Source organism: Gorilla gorilla, chromosome 12, assembly GCF_029281585.2.
Source record: "Gorilla gorilla gorilla isolate KB3781 chromosome 12, NHGRI_mGorGor1-v2.1_pri, whole genome shotgun sequence".
NCBI classification, from domain to species: domain Eukaryota; kingdom Metazoa; phylum Chordata; class Mammalia; order Primates; family Hominidae; genus Gorilla; species Gorilla gorilla.
Genome location: NC_073236.2, coordinates 110,050,959 through 110,070,888, shown reverse-complemented (window position 1 = coordinate 110,070,888; position 19,930 = coordinate 110,050,959). Strand labels below are relative to the sequence as shown.

Genomic DNA, 19,930 nt, shown 5'->3' with positions numbered 1-19,930 from the left:
TATTAAATAAAGCCAAGATTTCAATCTAAGTCTTTTAGATACGGTTACTGTTATCTTTTCACCCTCACTATACTATCTTAACTCAATGGCCATCAAACACTGCAGTCACCGCTCCAAGTATTACTCCAAGTATTACTCTAAGAATCATTTTGTTAGCCTTGTGTTAGGGGATAGGATTAACTCTTCTCCCTTTGAATAAGTCATGTTCGGCCAGATTTTTCTGAATGTGGTTTCTATCAGTTGTAGTAACAGAAGATTTTACCTTAAAAGATCTTAAAAAGACAAACTCCCACTACCCTAACATTACCCCCATCATTTAAAAAAAATAGACAAAATAATGCCTAGAGATATTAAGCAATTTTTTCCAAGATAACATAGTGAACAGAATCAAGGCTTGAACATATCCAACATGCAAATGTTTTATAAAGCTCTATCATCAGCTAATTCCAGAAGAGATACTTCCGGTCAAGACACTGGCTTGTGTTCAGAAAGAAATTTAAAGCTAATCTAATCCAAGCTTCCTTAATGCAGCAACTGCTTCTATTGCATTCATGGCAGGTGCTCTTCCATTTGCACCTTTATCATATGAATACAGTCTTATCAGTTTGTATGTTAGAGAAGGATAATAACCACTACTGCCATTACAGTTGAACATCTTGATGTCTTCCACCAAATTTTGCTCAGTGTTCTTGGGAGCCCTCTATTGGCCTTCTGGGTAATAGCAGGCAGCCTCTGCTGGGGGCTGTGCTCCGTGAGTCCTGGGGAGTTACAATGAACAAGGGCCTTAGTGCTGTCTGAAACACAAAGGGGAGTGAAGAAATCTGTTTGCCAAATTGAAACGGGCAGAATTGACAATGAAATAAACTTCCATTTCTTCATCTTCCAAAAATACCCATCGAAACTAGTTTATCCAAAAACAAAACTCTCTGTTCTGAATCAAGGCCTTATCTGACCCTTCTTCATGGAAAACTTAGCCAATAACTGTTCCTTGACCCTTATGCCTTTGACCTACCTCATCCCCCACTCTTACCCCAGCCATGGTACACAGTGTAATGACGTATAGGCTATGCAGGTCCCTCCTGAAAACTAACGTTCCCTTCTCCTTTCCTTCCTCCATCCTCCTCTTCACTCCTCTTTTCTACCTTCTTCCTCTCCTTCCTTCTCTCCCTCCCTCTTTTTCTCCATCCTCCCCCCTCCTTCCTTCCCTCCTTCTCTTTTTTCAAACCAATTTTCATCAGAAGCTAGAAAGTTGACTTTGAAGGAGAGCCTGCCTTAAGAAGTCTGTAGTGTGATTGATAGGTTAAATATGGCAGTTACATCTATGACCATCCTAAAAAAGAAAAAATATATATCTATGAAAGACCCTAGGAGAGGTTCTAGCTAGATTCTCATGGTTGCAAAGAACAGATATTTGTTTGAGTGACTTCAAGTAACAAGGGATTTATTGGAAGGAATACAAGAAAAACCCCACCGTCACACTTCAGAAAAAACAAGAACTGGACGAAGAATCTGAATCTGGGGGTGTTCTTGGGCTGTACTGACCATCATTCTCAGGCTTTACCAGGGCACATAGCTATATCCCACGTCTGTTCTTCTTCCCACTTGACAATGAACTTTCTCACCAACTACCCCACACAGTTACCACTTCACTCTCCAAGGATAAACACTCAAGTTCCCAGGTTAGTTGTGGTTAAGGGGCAGTGAAGACTCTGGACAGTTCTCAATTTAGTGACAGCTGATTACCTCCAGGACCCACAGCATGGACCACAGGCTGGGACTGGACCACGTGGAGATGGAGGATAGTAAGAAAGGACTGAGTAGGCAGGGCTCATTTCTATCAGAGCAGCTTTGTCATGTGCCTGCATTGGACTGTGTAGACCTAACAACAGTGGTGTGTGCTGAGTTCCTGGGGCTGTGCAAACATCCCTTCCAGCACCTGGTTCCACCAACATTCCTCTCTTGCAGGTGGGGAAATGAGTTGCAGGTGGGAAAGTATAGGCTTCCCATCTTCCTCGGATGTTTCTGTGGCAGGATACTGAGAGGAAGTGGAGGTTGGAGCAAATGCTCTAGCATAAAGGACAGAGGAAATGAGAACAGGGAATGCCCACAGCTTCTCATCCTTGTGAGGTGAGGTTCTCCCCACTGTATGAAGTCCCCAGAACGCAGCTGGACCAAATGGCAGGGGCAGAGTGAGCAGGTAAGGGTAATTGGGTAAGAAAAATATTGCGGCTTGAGACTTGAATAATACCAATATTAGGTTGTGTTCATGGAGAGGAGGGGAATATCAATGGGGATGAGGGGAAAAGACCCACCAGCTAGAAGGGGTCTCAGTGCCCCACCACCATGCAGAGTCAATTTCAACTATGAATCAGAATTATTGGTAGTGAAATTTTGCCCTACTTTACACCTACTCCCACATACCGGGCACACATACACACATAAAATTTCCTCCAAGAGTTGTGTGTGTGGTGTGTGTGTATGGTGTGCGTGTGTGTCACATTCTCTACTTAGGTTGCGAGGGTACCTGTGCAACTGCTGGAAGAAAAGAGGGAAGGAGGAAGAAAAGAAGGAAGAAAGGGAGGCAGGAATGATGGCAGGAATTACGAAAGGACAGAAATGTAAATGTGATCATATGGATGGCTGCTGATGGATATGGTTATCATATACTCCTGCAGCCTGAGGGTGGGCAGAGTGATGTCCAAGTTCTGCCTGACAATGAATTCATTGAAGGGGATTTCTATTGTAGAGCCCTGGCCAACAGCTTTGCAAAGACCAAAGTGGTCATTGATTTACTTAAAGGACAAAACCTCTCATAATTTGTCAGTAAAATGGATGCAAGCAAAAAATTGTCACTTTTCAAAACCAGAAGTTAACAGAACAAAATCTCTGGGACCATGGAATGGGTTGCTTTGATATATAGGGAGCATTCATAATCAATGATCATCCTCTCACCCTACACGAAGTTACTACTGAGCACCTACTGTGTGCTGAGCACATTATTAGGCACCAAAGATCCAGCACCTGCCCTCATGAAACTTGCTGTCTAGTGGGGGAAGCCAGGCCTTAATTAATTAATCTCAAAAATAGAGGTAAATTTCAACTGTGACATATGCTTTTGAAAGAAACATCTACAGTGCTATGAGAATACAGGATGGATAATCTGACATATAGGACTTGGTAAAGGGCATAGGATGGATGATCTGTTGTATAAGATCTGGAAAAGGAGGTGAAGGAAATTTCCTTGAGGAAGTCACCCCTGAACTGCTATCTGAAGGATAAGAAGGAGTTGTCTGGGCAACAAAGGAAAAAAGACATTTTAGGGAAAGAAAACAAAGCATGCATATGCCTTGTGGAAAGCAGGGGTGGGTAAGAGCAAGAACTCTCAGAGGTGCTGTAGCGTGGCTAGACCAGCAGCAGATGGGGGCAGAGAGACTGAGCAGTGCCCCCCAGGGCCAGTGGGGAGCAGGTGCAGATCATGTACCTCGTGTGCCATTTTAGGGAATATTCTACCTTATCCTAAGAGCAAGGTGAGACAATGAACAACAGGATTTAAATAGGTATTCAAGGAACAGTTATTAACCATATCACACATAAGGGGTACCAAGGACATAAAAAGGCCTGCAAACCTCTGATATAGTAGGTGAAATATTACTTGAATCTCCATTTGTGCTTTTTCTCTGGAGTTAGGTCCATAGCTGTTATTAGATTCCCAAAGGAGTTCACAATCTTCTGAAGGTTAGAACCATTGTCCTGGTTCTGAGGGGAGGAGACTGGAGACTGGATGATTTCTTACTACAGTCACTTCCATTTCTAAGATTCATGAGCCGAAAACCAACCCAGATCCATCCACGTGACTGACAAACTAAGGTTTACTGTCATCAGCAGGGAAATTAGAGCCAAAAGTTTAAAAGTATGTGTTTGATGTTGCTAGCAGCAGAGATGAGCTGAGAATGCAATCACCTTCACCCTGATAACCCCCCTGCACACACACACACACAGAGGCACACACACACAGTACACACACTGCTCATCCTACAGAAAGGCTCCTCACAGGCTGTGGACCTCAACTCTTTGAGAAGCTCATCACTGGGGGTTCCGGGGCTGTCGTCTAAGGCCCAAGAGCATTTTCATAACCAACCCAGTCTCAGCCCAGTCCCGGGGGATTATGGATGTGAGTTTACTCACTTCCTGTCTCCAGGCACTCCCTTGTCCTGCTAGCAAAATGAAAATAAAGCAAGTGGATCAGGGCTAACATAGGCACAGGTGACACTCAATGATTTGAGTCACTGGAGGGGATCATCAGCATGAATGGTCACGGGCACAAGTGCTGAATCACAGACGCTACTGATCCCTCAGGCTCACACAAACCCTGGCTTCTTCTTCAACAGTGATTCCCAAAGGGTGTTCCCCGGCACTTTAATTCTGGGGGATGTTAATAGGAACTCTGTAAATAAATAAGGTTTCACGGTTAAGTAAGCTTGGGACATGTTGGATTACAAAAGGTGAGACAGGTGTCTTTGCTGCAAGGCTTCCTCAACCTCTAACAACATTTTTTTTTTTTTTTGAGACAGAGTTTTGCTCATGTCACCCATGCTGGAGTGCAATGGCACTATCTCAGCTCACTGCAACCTCCACCCCCCAGGTTCAAGCGATTCTCCTGCCTCAGCCTCCCAAATAGCTGGGAGTACGGGCATGTGCCATCATGACCGGCCAATTTTGTATTTTTAGTAGAGACAGGATTTCACCATGTTGGCCAGGCTGGTTTCAAACTCCTGACCTCAGGTGATCCACCTGCCTCAGCCTCCAAAAGTACTAGGATGACAGGCGTGAGCCACTGTGCCCGGACACATTTTTTAACCTTGGAGAATAAAATCTAGTTTACCATTTCCCCAAACTTTTGGAAGACTCCCAGAAACCTTTGGTTGAGGAGCACCTCTTGGTTTTGGTGCTCCAAGACAGATTCTGGGAACTGTGACTCTCCACAGCACTCTTAAAAAGTGTCTGTGCTCCAGTTCATGCCAGGGTTCTCTGTAGCACAATGCACAACTTTATTTCCCATCCAAGGTTCATACTAAATCCTGCCTCATGAAGGAAGCCTTCTCCAGTGGTCTGGCCTATATCATATAGTGCTATAGTGTGGCCCATACATCTGGCCCATGGTTATAAAAAAGAAATCTGGTTTTGGGCTTGGGAATGTGATGTTCTGTGATCAGCAGGCTCTCATAATCTGGCCCTGCCAATCTCTCTGATCTCACCTGGAATTGGCTTCTCCTAGGCCAGTTACCCTGAACTCCTGTCTGTTTCTTGAACACACCACGCTGGTTCTAGGATCTGGTTCTAGGATCTGGCCCTTGGCACTTGCCCCCCTACCCGACCACATAGCCAGTTCACGCTGACTGGCTCCTTTATTAACCACTGGAACTCAACAGCACCCCTCCCCAAATTTCCTACTGTCCTAGAACCCCGTTTTATTTTCTTCACAATACTCATCACTACATAGAATTGCCTTGTCCATTTATTTACACACTTATTGTCTGTCTTCCTTTCAAGAACTTTAGCTCCATGAGAACAAGACCTTGTCTAGGATGATCCTTGTCTAGAGCCTGGCACGCAGCAGGCATGTAAACATTTCTTGAGTGAATGAATGCTCTCTATGAGTTCTTGCTTATAACTTTTATAAAGCAGAGGAGTCTACTTGGTGGTAGAGACTCTGGTCAGTGCTGTACCAAAGTCCACCTCCTCCCCCGGGCATTGAAAGATTTTTGACACTGCAAGAAAGCAATACCATCCTCCTCCAGAGACTGTCAAAAGCCTGGCAACTTCCTTACTGGACAACTGCTAAGTAGCACTACTATTATCATATTAGCCACACTTGTTGAGTGTTTACCATGTGCCAGGATCTATGTGAAGCCTTTTACATATATCTTTTGATGCTCACAAAGATTCTATGAGATAGGTTCTATTATAATTCCCATTTTACAGCAGAGAAAACACAGCTCAGAACAGTCAGGTTATTTGGCCCGGCACCTACAAGCAGATCTGTCTGACTCCAGAACTAGAATCTTGCTGAGCTGTAGAATTTGTAAACACACGTAAAAAGGAGCTTGTAAAGTAAAAAACGGCCCTGCCACAGTTGCCATCACCCCTGCAGGGAAACGTGAAAGGAGGTCCAGGTGGTCTCCACCAGCAAAAACACAGAGAGGAATCTCACTGTGGGTTGGATGTGGTTTAGGGATTGCCAAGAGAAGCCGTGTTCCCAGGGGCTCCTCCCTTCCCTCCCCGACACCTCGGTATTCTCATTTATGAATAGGCAGCCCCTTCTTCTAGAGGTGACCATAATGAGCTGCTCACCACACTGTTGGCAAAAGTACTATCAGGAAAGTCGGGGAATAGGGTGGTGGTAGGGACGTGTTGACCCAGGACCTCTGGACCTGGGCTCCTATCCGCACTGGAGATGAAACCGCCTGAGGCCCAAGGAGTTGAACAAATGCCCCAGGAGCTATGAGATGCCTAGAAACCAACAGGGGATTTTAATAAAAGCAACTTGCTGATCAGGTACATACTTAATGTTATAATTACCCAGTGATGACAGCGTTGTGAAGTACAGGCGAGCAGGAAGTACTGACCAAGCAATTTTAAAAGGTTGGTCTAATGCTCTTCATTTTTCACTAAAGCCTAAATTGAGTTTGTGCTTTCAGGGAATAATGAAAAAGACAGAAAGGTGATCATGACAATCTAGTTCCAAGAGCCCTAGATTGAAAACAGAACGGGAAAATAGGTGGATTTTCCTCTGAAGCCAAAGAATGGCATTCATTCATTCGTTTATAAACTTTATAGAATGGTGTTCCATGACAGGCACTGTGCTCAATGATGAAAACATTGGCATGGGAAGGGGTAGAAAAAGAGAGAAAGGAGAAGACAAATGGGAGAGCGTAGGAAGAGGACAAGAAGGAGAGGGAAGATGAAGCAAAGGAGGAAGGAGAGGAGAATGAGGGTGGGGGAGGTGTAAGGAGAAGCAGAGATGGGAAAGAGTCTCAGCTTTGATACGCTCATTGTCTAGTGGCGAGACAAACTTCTGGCTCCAAAAAATAGGCCCAGCTCGGGAGCCAACTGGACTTAAATCCCCCCATAAGTGGCAGGGATTTCCAAGTCTCCAAAAAGTGCTCTCTTGGCTGCTGGTGAGGCTCGGTACGCAGCTGCCAGGGTCCCTGGGGGATCAGGGGCAGCGGGTGTGAATAGGCCTTAGTGCCTCTGGGAGGAGGAAGTGGGGAGGCTTTTCTTCCCAACCACCTAAGCAGTACAGTGGGATTTCAATTCTGATGTCAGTGAAAAAGGCAAAAATTGATATTTTGAATTGCATAGATTCAAAACTATCCTTGAAAATCCCTTAAATTCCCCAGAACATGCAGCCTGCATGTTTCATGCTGACCACCTTGTTCAGGAAGGCTTTTTTTTTTTTTTTAAACTAGCAAGTTTGAGAACCACCGAGATAGACTTAAAGGAAGGAAGGAAATGAACATGGGTATGCAGATATGTGCTTTCTAACCATACCACCTTCAAGGTAATTACCAAACTGCTGGATGAGTAGAGAATTCTAAAGTGTTTCTGCTAGCCTGCAGGGCTTTTCGCATAGTGTTTTAATACCTAGCCTGTAAAACCTTAATAAATGTTAATGGATTTGTGTATTGTTGAGGGTTACCCAGGATGGAAAGTGAGGGGTAGGCTCTCTGGTTTGTGGAAAGGGAGAGGCTTCCAGCAGGTCACAGCTCTGAGCTTCCTGTGGCTAAATTCTGGAATGGGTGCCAGGAGGGCGAGGTGGGGGCTATGTCGCTCTGAAGGCTAGGTGAAGGTCTTGAGCGCATATCCTGCCGGCTGTTGGCAGAAGCTGACTTAGGAGACTGGCTGGGGAGGAAAGTTGAGCTCACATAAAATGCACAAGTCAGGACTGCAGAGATGCGGCCACCAGAGACCCCAACAGCAGCAAAGCTGCAGATTCTAGAGTGCGAAATATTGATTCAGGCAGCTCTAGGTGGACTGATTGGCCACAGTGTACTCCTAGGGTTTGTGTTCCCAGGACAGCCCGGAGACACCTCTCCCCTCCCCATAGTCTCACCTGCCCTTGGCAGTGTCCCTGACCTTCTGACTTACACATCTCCATGCACACCAGGAGCGTCCTCGAGCTGCCCCCCATCTCACAGGACCCGCCTGCTCTTCCCACCTCTCTAAGCATCACCTTCCTGAGGGCCCTACTCGGGCCCCTCCTCCTCAGAAAAGCTGGGCTTCCCCACCAGCTGCTCTGGGGACTGCTCACTGTCTGCTGTTCCTTCCGTTTAGCTATGCTCACTTGGCAGTATTCAAGTGTCACAGTGGCAGTTAGAGCACAAATTCAAGCCCACCCCTGGCTTTGAATGTCCCCTAACTGTATAAACCTGGGACACCACTCAGGCAGCTGTGCCTCAACTTCCCCACCTGTGAATGCGGTAAGAAGATGGACTACCCACAGAGCTGTGGCAGAATCACAGGAGGCAGGAGGCAGAATGTACTGAGATGGTGCCTGATGTTGGCCTAAGTGCTTGGCCAAATGTGTTTCAGAAGATCCTCAAGGGGAGGATGTCACACCCCACTGTATTCTCAGGGCCTACGTGGCACCTCATAGATTAACAGGAAACACAGACACTTTATTATATCAGAAACTCATTCATTCAAGAAACATTTACCAAGTGTCCACACCAAGCCATCTATAAAAATGAACAAGATACATTTCCTGCCCTTCACAGGCTCTGGAGGGCAATCTACCTTGGCCAGTTTTGCTGGTACCTGGCTGTCAGCACCTGGTTGCAGTGGTGTCCCTTAGCTTAGGCCCTCTGAGGAAGAAGAGGAGTGGGGAGGAAGCAGGGGAAGTAGGGGAGAGGAGAGGGGAGGAGGGAGGAGAGAGGTGGCTCTCTGGTAGTGCCCTCCCCCCTCATCCCTCCAATCTCGTGGTGCCAATTTTTCATTTAGTATTCTTTTTTTATTTGTTTCCATTGCCAAACACACATACAACAGAGTAGAACAGTTTTTAGAGGAGAGGAAATTAGTGACAATAAGGGGAATCTGAGCAAACTGAAAAGGAAGACCCAGGTCAAAGTTTAAAATGCAACAAAATGATAGCCCCAAACTGCAAACTACTAAAATGCCCATTGACAGTAGAACAAGACAAATCAATGGCAGTGCATACACGTCACCCGATGGAATATCACACAGCAATGAGGATGAATCAATCTACAACTACAGGCAACACTACGGACATAGCTCACAAACATCACGCTGGGAAGCTAGAAACCAAGGAGCCCATAAAAGACAAAAAGCAGCAAATTAGAAGTCGGGACTGGTTCCCTGCAGGGAGGGCAGCGCCAGATGAGGAATGGCAGAGGCGGGGGCACTTCCGGGTGCTGGGAATGTCCTGTTTCTTGATCATGATATGGGGAGGCAGGGGAACATAGGTGTGTTCATTTGAAAAAAATTCTTTGTGCTATGCACTTAAGGTTTATGTAATTTTTTGTATGATTGTTATACTTCTATAAAAAGGTTTAAAAACAAGGGCAAAGCTAGCAACTCTCAGGGATGCCCCAGAGCCTGAGAAAGAGACTGAACAGGGAATTCTCATTGGCAACTGCAGAAAAAGGCCTCAATCCCTTGCATGAGGCCTCCCAGAAGGGACCTTGGCCACAACCTCAAGGATAGCTTCATTTGGGGTCAAGATAGTCTGGGGTCTATGCAGCCAGGCTGGGGCGTGTTTCCTCTCCCTAGACTTGGTTGTACCATCTGGTCTCAGCTGTGCCTGCCAGCGTATTTTGTAGAACTTCCCAAGGGAACTGTTCCCCGGGAATACAGAGAAATCCCTTGCTCATCTCTGCCCCTGTGCTTTCTCCCAAGCCCTTTCCTCGTCCGGGAAGCCTGATCTGGCTGCCCCAACACTTCTTTAGCTACCCATCCTCTGAGCCACTGCCACAACCAGCCCTGCCCCCGGGGGACTTAACGTGGAGATGCCCGGCACCCTTCACCGGTGCTGGTGTGTGTGCCTTTGTCTTGTCCTCTCACCCAACTTCTCAATCCCCTGAAAGGAGCTGCGTAACTTTCTGCCTCCTTCATAGTGCCTAGCACAGTGCCAAACACTTAATTTGTGTTTAATATATATATTCAAAGACTGCCCCAATAGTTGCTTTGTGCCTTCTCCCGAATTAGAGTGTAAGCTCTAATTAAGACAATTAACTGCCCTTATTGGATTGTAAGCAAATGTTTTAAAATTACAATAGCATGTTATTGACAGAAAAGGCCCTTCTCTGCTCCAAACCCCTTAATGGCTTTCAATTGACCAGAGCATAAACTGCAAAATCTTTTCCCGGGTTTACAAGGCCCCTCACAGCTGGCTGCTTCCTTTCATTGCCTTCTACACTTGCTCTTCCTTGGCTCCTACCACACTGGACTCATTTCAATTTCTCAAAAAGATGAAGCTGTCTCTTGCGCCAAGACCTTCCTCTGGGATGGTGTTCTGAATCTCACATTCCCTTCCTCTTGGTCTGTCTAAGTGCTGATTATTTCTCAGATTTTATTAAAGTCATTTTCTCAGGAAGTGCTTTCCTGAATGCCTAGACCAGTTGTTCTCAAGCTTAGGTGGGAATCAGGCACTCCTGGAGGGCTTCTGGGCTCAGTAAGTCTAGGGTGGGGCCTGGAAGTCTGTGTTCCTGTCCAGCTCCCAAGTATTGCTGCTGCTGGTCTGGGAACCACACTTTAAGGACCACTGTCTAGACCAAGCAGCTCGCCTTATTCATCTTCCTCACCAGACACACTTCCATGAGAACAGGGCCTGGCAGAATACATGCAAACAAATCCCCATTTCTATGACTCTGTAGTTACCAAAGCACCTTCACACCTGTGGTCTCTTTTGCTGCTTAAAACAGCTCTGGGAGAGGGCAGAGCAGGCATAGACTGCTCCTTCTTTACAGATGGACCAGCCAAGATGCAGAATGTCCAAGGGACTGGCCAAAAAAAGGTCAGCAGCAGTAAGTAGTAGAATGAGAGGTAGAACCTGTATTTTCTTATGTGCAGCCAAAGAGAAGTTTCTTCATATTATTACTCTGTTCTGCCCATATCTGCCTGCAGGGGAAGATAGAGAACGGAACAAAAACTCATCGATTTTTCTCTTCCGTTCCCTTAGATGCCAGCACAGGAATAAGAAACGAAGCCCCTATGTAGCATTTATCCAATGACCTGTGGCACAGAGTTTGTTTCCTTGGAAAAGGCTATGCTAAGGTAGGTAAGGTGGTGATGGACTAATAAAGCTTGCAACTTCTTACATTTTCATGGCATGGCAGCCTTCCCCCAGGTGACAATCAGACAGCAGACAATGGGAGGTATAAGTGCAGAGGCTGTGAGCCATCTGTTCTGCAATGAAATCTGTGTGGCCCTCCTTAACCCCTTCAGACTCAAAAAACCAGACTAGCAGCCCCACTCACCATTACCTACCAAGATGGACCACACCAGCCAGACCTACAAGTATGACAGTTGCTGACGATACTTTCAAAGGTGTGGGGAAGGGCCCCTCCATGCCATGAGACAGATCTCTCAACCCCAGCTGTAGCGGTTGGAATTGGATGAGCAGCCTGCCCAGCAGAGGATCCCAAAAGTTCTGGAACCTTCCTCCACACCTATTCCCCCTCTCCTAGGTCACTTAGTTACAACTAATCCTGATGGTACACAATCTAATGGGTATGCCTGACAAATCCTATGGACCGAATGTTTGTGTCCCCCCAAAATTTATATGCTGAAGCCTAAATCCCCAGTGTGATGGTATTTGGAAGTGAGACCTTTGGGAGGTGATTAGGTCATCAGGGTGGAGCCCTCATGAATGGGATTAGTGCCCTTAGAAAGGGATGAAGAGACCAGAGCTTGCTCTCTCTCTCTCTGCTCTCTACCATGTGAAGATACAACCAGAAGACAGCCATCTGCTAAGTAGGAAGCAGCCATCACCGGTGGACACTATCAGTCAACACCTTGGTTTTGGACTTCTCAGTATCCAGGACTGTGAGAAATAGATGTGATTGTTTAGGGTACATAGTCTATGGTATTTTGTTATAGCAACCCAAACTGACTAAGATAACAGCTATAACCAAAGAATAAGACAGAGAAAACTCATAAACTAGCAGTTGCTGTTATTATTAATATATGGGAATAGAAAGCAGCCTTATTGATTTAGGCTTTAAACATCATCAATATGGTTGACAACTTTTATTTTTATCTCTCTACTCCCCAACTTCTGCACAGCCTGTTTGATCTTGCCATTTGGATGTTTCACAGACATCTCAAATGCAACATGCCCAAAGCCTAACCCTGTGTTTCTCTCCACACACCAGTCTTCCCCATCTTAGTAAATGACACCTTGATTTTTCCAGTTACTCAACAAAAATCCAGGCTTTGCATCCTTAGTTCTTCACCTTCTCTCACCTGGACAGACTGGATATCCAATCTCTCAGCAAGTCTGTTTATACCACCTCCAGACAAAATCCCAGGCCCCCCACACCTTGCTCTCCCCACTTCTACCACCCAGTTTCGCCACCTTCATTGCTCATCTGGTCTTCTATGGCAGCCTCTCAACAAGCTTCCTTCCTGCCTCCCACCTCTGCTCTCTCTACCTACCACTCCCCATGCAGTCTTCTTAACACTTAATTCAGATCATGCCATCTGCCAACTCAAACCTCATCAAAGACTTTCTGTTGCACTTGCAATAAAATCTAACGTCACTCAGATGGCCTAGGAGACTTTGCGGGGTCAGCCCTTGCTGGGCTCCCCAGCCTCCCATATCTCTCCCTCCTCTCCTCTCCCTCCCTCCTCTTCTCTCTTCACTTGGGGGTTCATCCTTCTTTCAGATTTGCCATGCCCCTCCCCACCTCCTGGCTTTGGGGTTTACTGTTCCCTCTGACAAGAAAGTTTTCTTTCTTTACTTTCTTTCTTTTGTTTTTTTTTTCTGAGACAGAGTCTCACTCTGTCACCCAGGCTGGAGTGCAGTGGCACGATCTGGGCTTGCTACAACCTTCACCTCCTGGATTCAAGTGATTCTCCTGCCTCAGCCTCCCAAGTAGCTGGGATTATGGGTGTGAGCCACCACGCCCGGCCGGAATGTTCTTTCTTATCCTGCCCTCCTCCACCCTGCACAGGATGGGTCTTTCTCGCACGTCATTGATCATGTTGTCACCTCCTCAAGGAGGCCTTCGCTATCACACTAGCTACGTTAACGTTCCCTGTATTCTCTTTTATTTGTACATGGATTAATATAATTTACTTAGGCAATGATATCGTTTGGATGTTTGTCCCCTCCAAATCTCATGTTGAAATGTGATCCCCAATGCTGGAGATGGGGCCTGCTGGGAAGTGTTTTGATTATGAAGGTGAATCACTCGTGTCTCACTGTTAGTTCACACAAGAGTTGGTTGTTTAAAGGAGCCTGGCACCTCCCCCTCTCTCTCTCTTAAGAGCTCCCTCTTTTACCACATGATATGCTGGCTCCCCCTTTGCCTTCTACCATGATTGTAGGCTGAGGCTTCCTGAGGCCTCACCAGAAGCAGATGCTGGCACCCTGCTTCCTGTACAGTCTGCAAAACTATAAGCCAAAATAAACTTTTATTTACCAGTTACCCAGCCTTGGGTCTTTCTTTGCAGCAACATAAAATGCACTAATGTAGTTAGTTCATCATCCACTGTTGGACTTTAAGGTTGTTTCCAACTTTCTATTAACCATCCTGGAGTGAAGCATCTTTGCAATTAAATCTTTCCACATCCCATAATTATGGCCTTATAATAAAGCCCTAATATTTGAATATATTTTTTATTAAACGTATACTTCCATAGCACTTCCTCTGTAACCAGCAATGTTCTAAATACTTTACCAACATAAATTCACTGATGTGCGTGCATACTTTCTTTTGTAGTTAAATATACTAGCTTATTTCTTTATGTCTTTATTTTATTGCGGTAAGAGCACTTAACATGAGATCTACCCTCTCTTTCTTTTTCTTGAAATTTACCCTCTTGACAAATTTTAAGTGCACAATACAGAATTGTATCTGTGACTTTTTTCTGGTCTGCCTTTTCCATTAGACTGTGTGCTACATGAGGGCAGGGACGATGTCTGTCTTACAGTGTCACCAATTGTAATTCTGGTGCATGGCATGGACCTGGCATACAGAGGGACTCAATCAATATTTATTGAATGAAGCCATAAAGGAACAAGCTAGCATCTTGGCATTTCACATACATTATCTCATTTAATCTTCACAGCCTCCCTATGGCAATATTATTGTTATTTCCTTTCTATAGTTGGATACACCAAGGCTCTTAGGTTAAGAGACTCACATCTGAGTCAGAATGAATCTTGGGCCCATTCTATTCCCACTGTACAGGGCTGCCACCCTGATGCACAAGTAACTCATCCCTTTATGCAGTGCCATGCTCATTTCTTGGGAGTGACACAGGAACAGTTAGCCCCTTCTTCCTTCTACCAAGAGATCACTACCTCACACCCCTGGGGATATGAAAATGTAAAGATGAGAACCTTGATTAGTAGGCCTATACATAACCTTTAATTAATTGGTCAACATTCAAGGATTATACCCTTGAACTTTGGGAAAAATTAACAGAAGAGTTCCTAAAAATTAATTAATAGGAATCAACACACTGACAAAAGTCTCTGTGCCTCCCTCAAAGAAGTGAACACAGGAATTTATACGTCCCGGTTCTTGTGTTAGAGCCACAAGGTCAGAGAAGGTTGGACAGACGGAGACCTTGCCCATTTTGTCTCCATAAGCCCATGGCTTTCAGGTTCTGAAAATCCTGAAAATCTTGGTCAAAACCAGCCACTGTGTAGTCTTCCCATTTCTTCAATTATTTAGTTGTTTATTTCCCTATAATTTGCTATGTCTATAGAATCATCAAATTTTAAAGCCAGAAGTATCCTAAAGATCATGTTTCGTTTCTTTAATGTGTGACCTCATTAATTCAGATGACATTAATTTAAAATTCATGATAATTACATAAACATAGAGCGAGCAGTACTATGATGCCTTGCAGATGAAATATGCATATTCTCTGTACTGATACGTTGTCTCTTCTTAAGGAAGATGTGAGGTGACTGCCTGATTAATGTATTGAGGTTCTCTGAGGGAGGAAGTAAAAAAAATGACACAGAGTTGTCAGACGACTCATAACTCTAAGTTTCAGAAAAAACTTAGGGTTGAATTTTAGCTCTCTTGCTTTACAGTTTTGTGGCCTTGGACAAATGAGTTAACCAGGCCCTAGCTCTCTCATCTGTAAAGTGAGAAATAATAACAGCATCTTTATTTTAGAGTCACTGTGAAGAATAAATATGATTATTGCATGGGAAGTGCCCGATGTAGTATCAGCACAAAGTAAGTGTTCAGTAAAATTACCCGAACTACTACCTGTAATATCAGCTATCATAGTGAAAGCAGCTAGTGTGTACCAGGTATTTTACAAACACGACCTCAGTCATTTCTCACTTCAACCTTTGAGAAAGTTTTACATATGAGGAAAATAAGTCTGAGGCTGAGTTAGTAATTTGCTCGAGGTTGTGCAGTTAGGAGGTGCAGGAATAGATATTGGAACCCAGGTCTATGTAACTCCACCAACAGGCTGCTTTCACCAAATCCTACCCTCCTCTTAGGCCAGAAGTGGGTCAAGTGGTGCCATCCTCTGTCTGCCTACGATGTGCACAAAATGACTGAAGGGATGAGTGGGTGCACCACCCAGGAAACAGAGTTTCAATTAGTGGAGAAGCATCACGGGTGAAGGAGAAAAGAAACGGATCCTGTGTCCCTCCAGAGGACAAACAACTGTGGACTCATGCTAAGAAAGAATCCCTAACAAATGAAGTTCCTGAGTTAGATAGGGCACTGAATTGGATGACCTCGCAGTTTCTCCCGTCTCTAGGATTCTGTAATAGGATTCTGTAATAGGTACCGTTCTCAGTTGTACCTTTTAGCCAAGTGTCCTTAGTTGTCTGTGTGTAAGTGTGTGTGTCGGGTACAGGACCATGGGGGTGGGATTTAGCAAATATAGGACTCTGGCCTAAAGGCAGGAAACATCCGGAGGAGGCGAATGTGCATGTCTGTGGAGTTAGAACTGGGCTCGAATTTATGCACCTTGTTTATAAATAACCTAGATCATGAAATGTGCAGTACACTTTCAGATTTGGCAGGTGACACTAAGTTTTTTTAGTATAAAATTGGGAGGTTGATGGGAAGGAATCTTAAGATCCTACAAGACTATGTGAATGGGCAGAGAAAGGTAGAAAAGTAGAGGATAGTTCTGCAACTTAAAAGATTCAGAGAGCTGAGTTCTCAATTAAAACTCAGGGAATTCATCTGGGAGTCTTTCCCAGACTGGACCCCAGGGGATTCCAGTTAATATGTTTCAGTGGCCAAAAATGTTGGAAAGAAAAAAAAGGGAAAGTACAAACCAATGAGATGATCCAATTTTGACTGTGGCATATAATAGTGCAGTCACCCTCGGCTAAGGCTGAATGTGGCTCTGATCCCATGGGCACAGGTGGCGGGCGGGAGAAGAGCAGTTTAAACAATCAAAGGAGCATTGAGGCTGGACTAAAGTTAGTGGGATTCTCTAGTCCATAGGCAAGAGCACCAAGGGTGGTATGACTGATGTCAACAAAATCATGCATGTAAGAATAAAGAGGAAGCTGGAGAAGCTGAAGCTAGCAGTACATTCTGGAGAGTGAGTAGAAACATACTCTCGTTAAATGAACAAAAGTCCCATGAAATCTATTATTCCCAAGAGACAGAACTGGCTGAAAGAATGAACAGTTCAGTTCAACAAATACCACGAAGCAAGTGTTAGAGCTAGAAGTGCTAGTTCTTTTGTTAAACTTTTTATCTTGAGGCAAGTGTAGACTCACATGCAGTTGTGAGAAATAGCAGAGTGATCCTGTGGTGTCCCTTTTACTCAGTTTCCGCCAATGGTAACATCTCCGTAACTTTAGTGCAATAGCATAACCAGGATACTGACATTGATACAATCCAACAACCTTATTCAGATTCCCCTAGTTTTACTTGCATTGGTGTGTATGTGTGTGTGCATGTGTATGTGTGTATGCATGTGGTATGCTTAGTTCTATGCAATTTTATCACACACATTAGTTTCTGTATCCATCACTGCAGTCAGGATTCAGAACAGTTCCATCACCACAAGAATCCCTCCTGTTGCCCCTGTATAACCACACCTACCTTCTTCCTGCCTTAATCCCTAACACCCAGTAACCACTAATCTCCACTTCTATAATCTTGTCATTTTAATAATGTTACATAAATGGAACCGTAGGCACTCTAACATTATATGAATAATAGCACATAATTAAGCATGAGGAACATCCCTTAGGGTGATAACTGAGACACAAAAGTGGAACCACCCCACTCTCGCACAGCATCTCCTATGCTCTGACAGGAGGTTACATGGACAAAAGGTCTGAGGCCGGGTGCGGTGGCTCATGTCTGTAATCCCAGCACTTTGGGAGGTCAAATCAAGAGGATCATCTGAGGTCAGGAGTTCAAGACCAGACTGACCAACGTGGCGAAACTCCATCTCTACTAAAAATACAAAAAAAAAAAAAATTAGCCGGTCATGGTGGTGCACACCTGTAGTGCCAGCTATGCCAGAGGCTGAGGCAAGAGACTTGCTTGAACCCGGAAGGTGGAGGATGCAGTGAGCCAACATTGCACCACTGCACTCCAGCCTGGGCGACAGAGCAAGACTCCATCTCAAAAACAAAAACAAGGCCGGGTGCTGTGGTTCATGCCTGTAATCCCAGCACTTTGGGAGGCTGAGGTGGGCAGATCACCTGAGGTCAGGAATTCGAGACCAGCCTGGCCAACATGGTGAAACCTGGTCTCTACTAAAAATACAAAAATTAGCCAGGCACACGTGCCTGTAGTCCCAGCTACTCAGGAGGCTGAGGCAGGAGAATTGCTTGAACCGAGGAGGTGGAGGTTGCAGTGAGCCAGGATTACATCACTGCACTCCAGCCTGGGCAACAGAGCAAGACTCTGTCTCAAAAAACAAACAAACAAACAAACAAACAAACAAACAAAAGTTCTGACCCAGTTGGTCTTCCAGACATTCTCAGGAAACGGCCACTTTGATTTAACAACTTGAGTGGGTGGGGCAGGCTAAAATAGGAGGGGCTGGGGCTAGGAATTGGATTTGTCCCACTGGAAGGGTTATGTACTGGGGATAGGAACCCTTTCTAGGTGACAGTAGTGGCAAGAAGTTGCTGTGTCTGCAAGGTAAGGCTCAGGCAGCAGTTGTTCAGCAGGAGGTCAGGTCTGGGATGGGAGTCAGGCCAGGCCTGAAAGAGAGGCTTACAGCTGAAGCTGTCCTCCGCTCTCCCTTGAAGCCAGACTCAGGCACAAGTGGCACGTGTAAAGAAAACTATGGGATGCCAACTGCTGAGAACAAACCATGCTCAAGAACTTTCAAAACTACTTTGACTTCACCCATATGTATTAAATATTCAACAGACAGTTCCAAAAAATGGAGGGATCAGGGGAGGCAATGAGAAGTATAGTGAGTGGGCCACGGCAAAACCGCAGGTGGAAGAAGAAAACCTGAGTGAAGGTAATGGCAGAGAAAGGGGGTCGCTTGTGAAATAAAATAAATAGAAAAAATCAGGAGTGATTGGAATTGGAGGGGAAAGAGGGAAAACATCACACATGTATCACAGATTTCCGGCCTGCGTGAACAGGAAACCCAGAGGAAGGATGTCAGGGGAGGAGAAGACGGTTTGGTCACATAGGGACTGAGTTACTGGAAAGACTTCTTCTAGGAGGAAATGACCAAAGCAAAGTTGAGAGATGTGCTATGAGGCTCGGAAGATGTGAAAATTTGACATATTGATTGACAATCATGTTCCCGGTTGAAGTCATAGTAGATTTATAAGGGAAAGGGTGTTAGTAGAGCCTTGGGGTTCCCAAAGGATGGGAGAAAGGAGTCAGCAAAGAATACAGATATGGACAAAAGGAAAGGGAGGAAGGTTGAAACAAGAATCAGAACAGCAGTGGCACATGAGAGGGAAGGGGAGAATTTCAAGAGGTTAGGGTTAAGCAACATTGAGTGCTTCCAAATAAGACACACAAAGACCTACATGGCTAGGGCCTTAAAATGTTCCCCTTGGAAGCTGTGGTCTGAGGCTTATCCCAGGGGAAGAAATTCTTAACGATGGAACTTCTGGTAGTATCACAGGTATGGGATTATTGGTTTGTTTGTTTAAGAAAGGGCAATTTTTGTGGTACCTCTCAAATCCTACCATATGGCAACTGTCTACGTTAGCTCTTGTTAGGAAGTCTCTTGCTCAACTATGAGGATGGGTAATGTCCTGAGGTCCTATAGCTAACTAAGGATTAGTTAAGGCAAGGGAGAAAAAAAAAAAAAAACAGAAAAGAAATTAGGAAAACAAAAACAAGATACCAATAGCAATTATCAAGATTTCTTGGATTACACAGGCAGAAAATCAATAAGAAAACACTGGACACAAACTAAGACTTTAGACCAAATGGATCTAACAGACATACACAGAATATTCCACCCAACAGCAGCAGAATACACATTCTTCTCAAGTGCACACAAAACATTCTCCAGGATAGATCATATGCTATGCCACAAAACAAGTCTTAACAAACTTAAGAAGACTGAAATCACATCAAGTATCTTTTTTGACCACAATGGTATGAAACTAGAGATCAATAATAGGAGAGATTTCAGAAAACTCATAAATATGCACAACATGCTCCTGAACAACCAATGAGTCAAAGAGAAATCAAAAGGGAAATTTAAAAATATCTTGAGACAAAATTTAAAACACAACATACCA

General features: G+C 44.8%; 1 protein-coding gene across 1 annotated transcript in view; it reads right to left on the bottom strand.

Moving 5' to 3' along the window:
* Positions 1–19,930, bottom strand: part of ALK (ALK receptor tyrosine kinase) — a 738,088-nt gene that overhangs the window by 651,484 nt on the left and 66,674 nt on the right. The window lies entirely within an intron of this gene.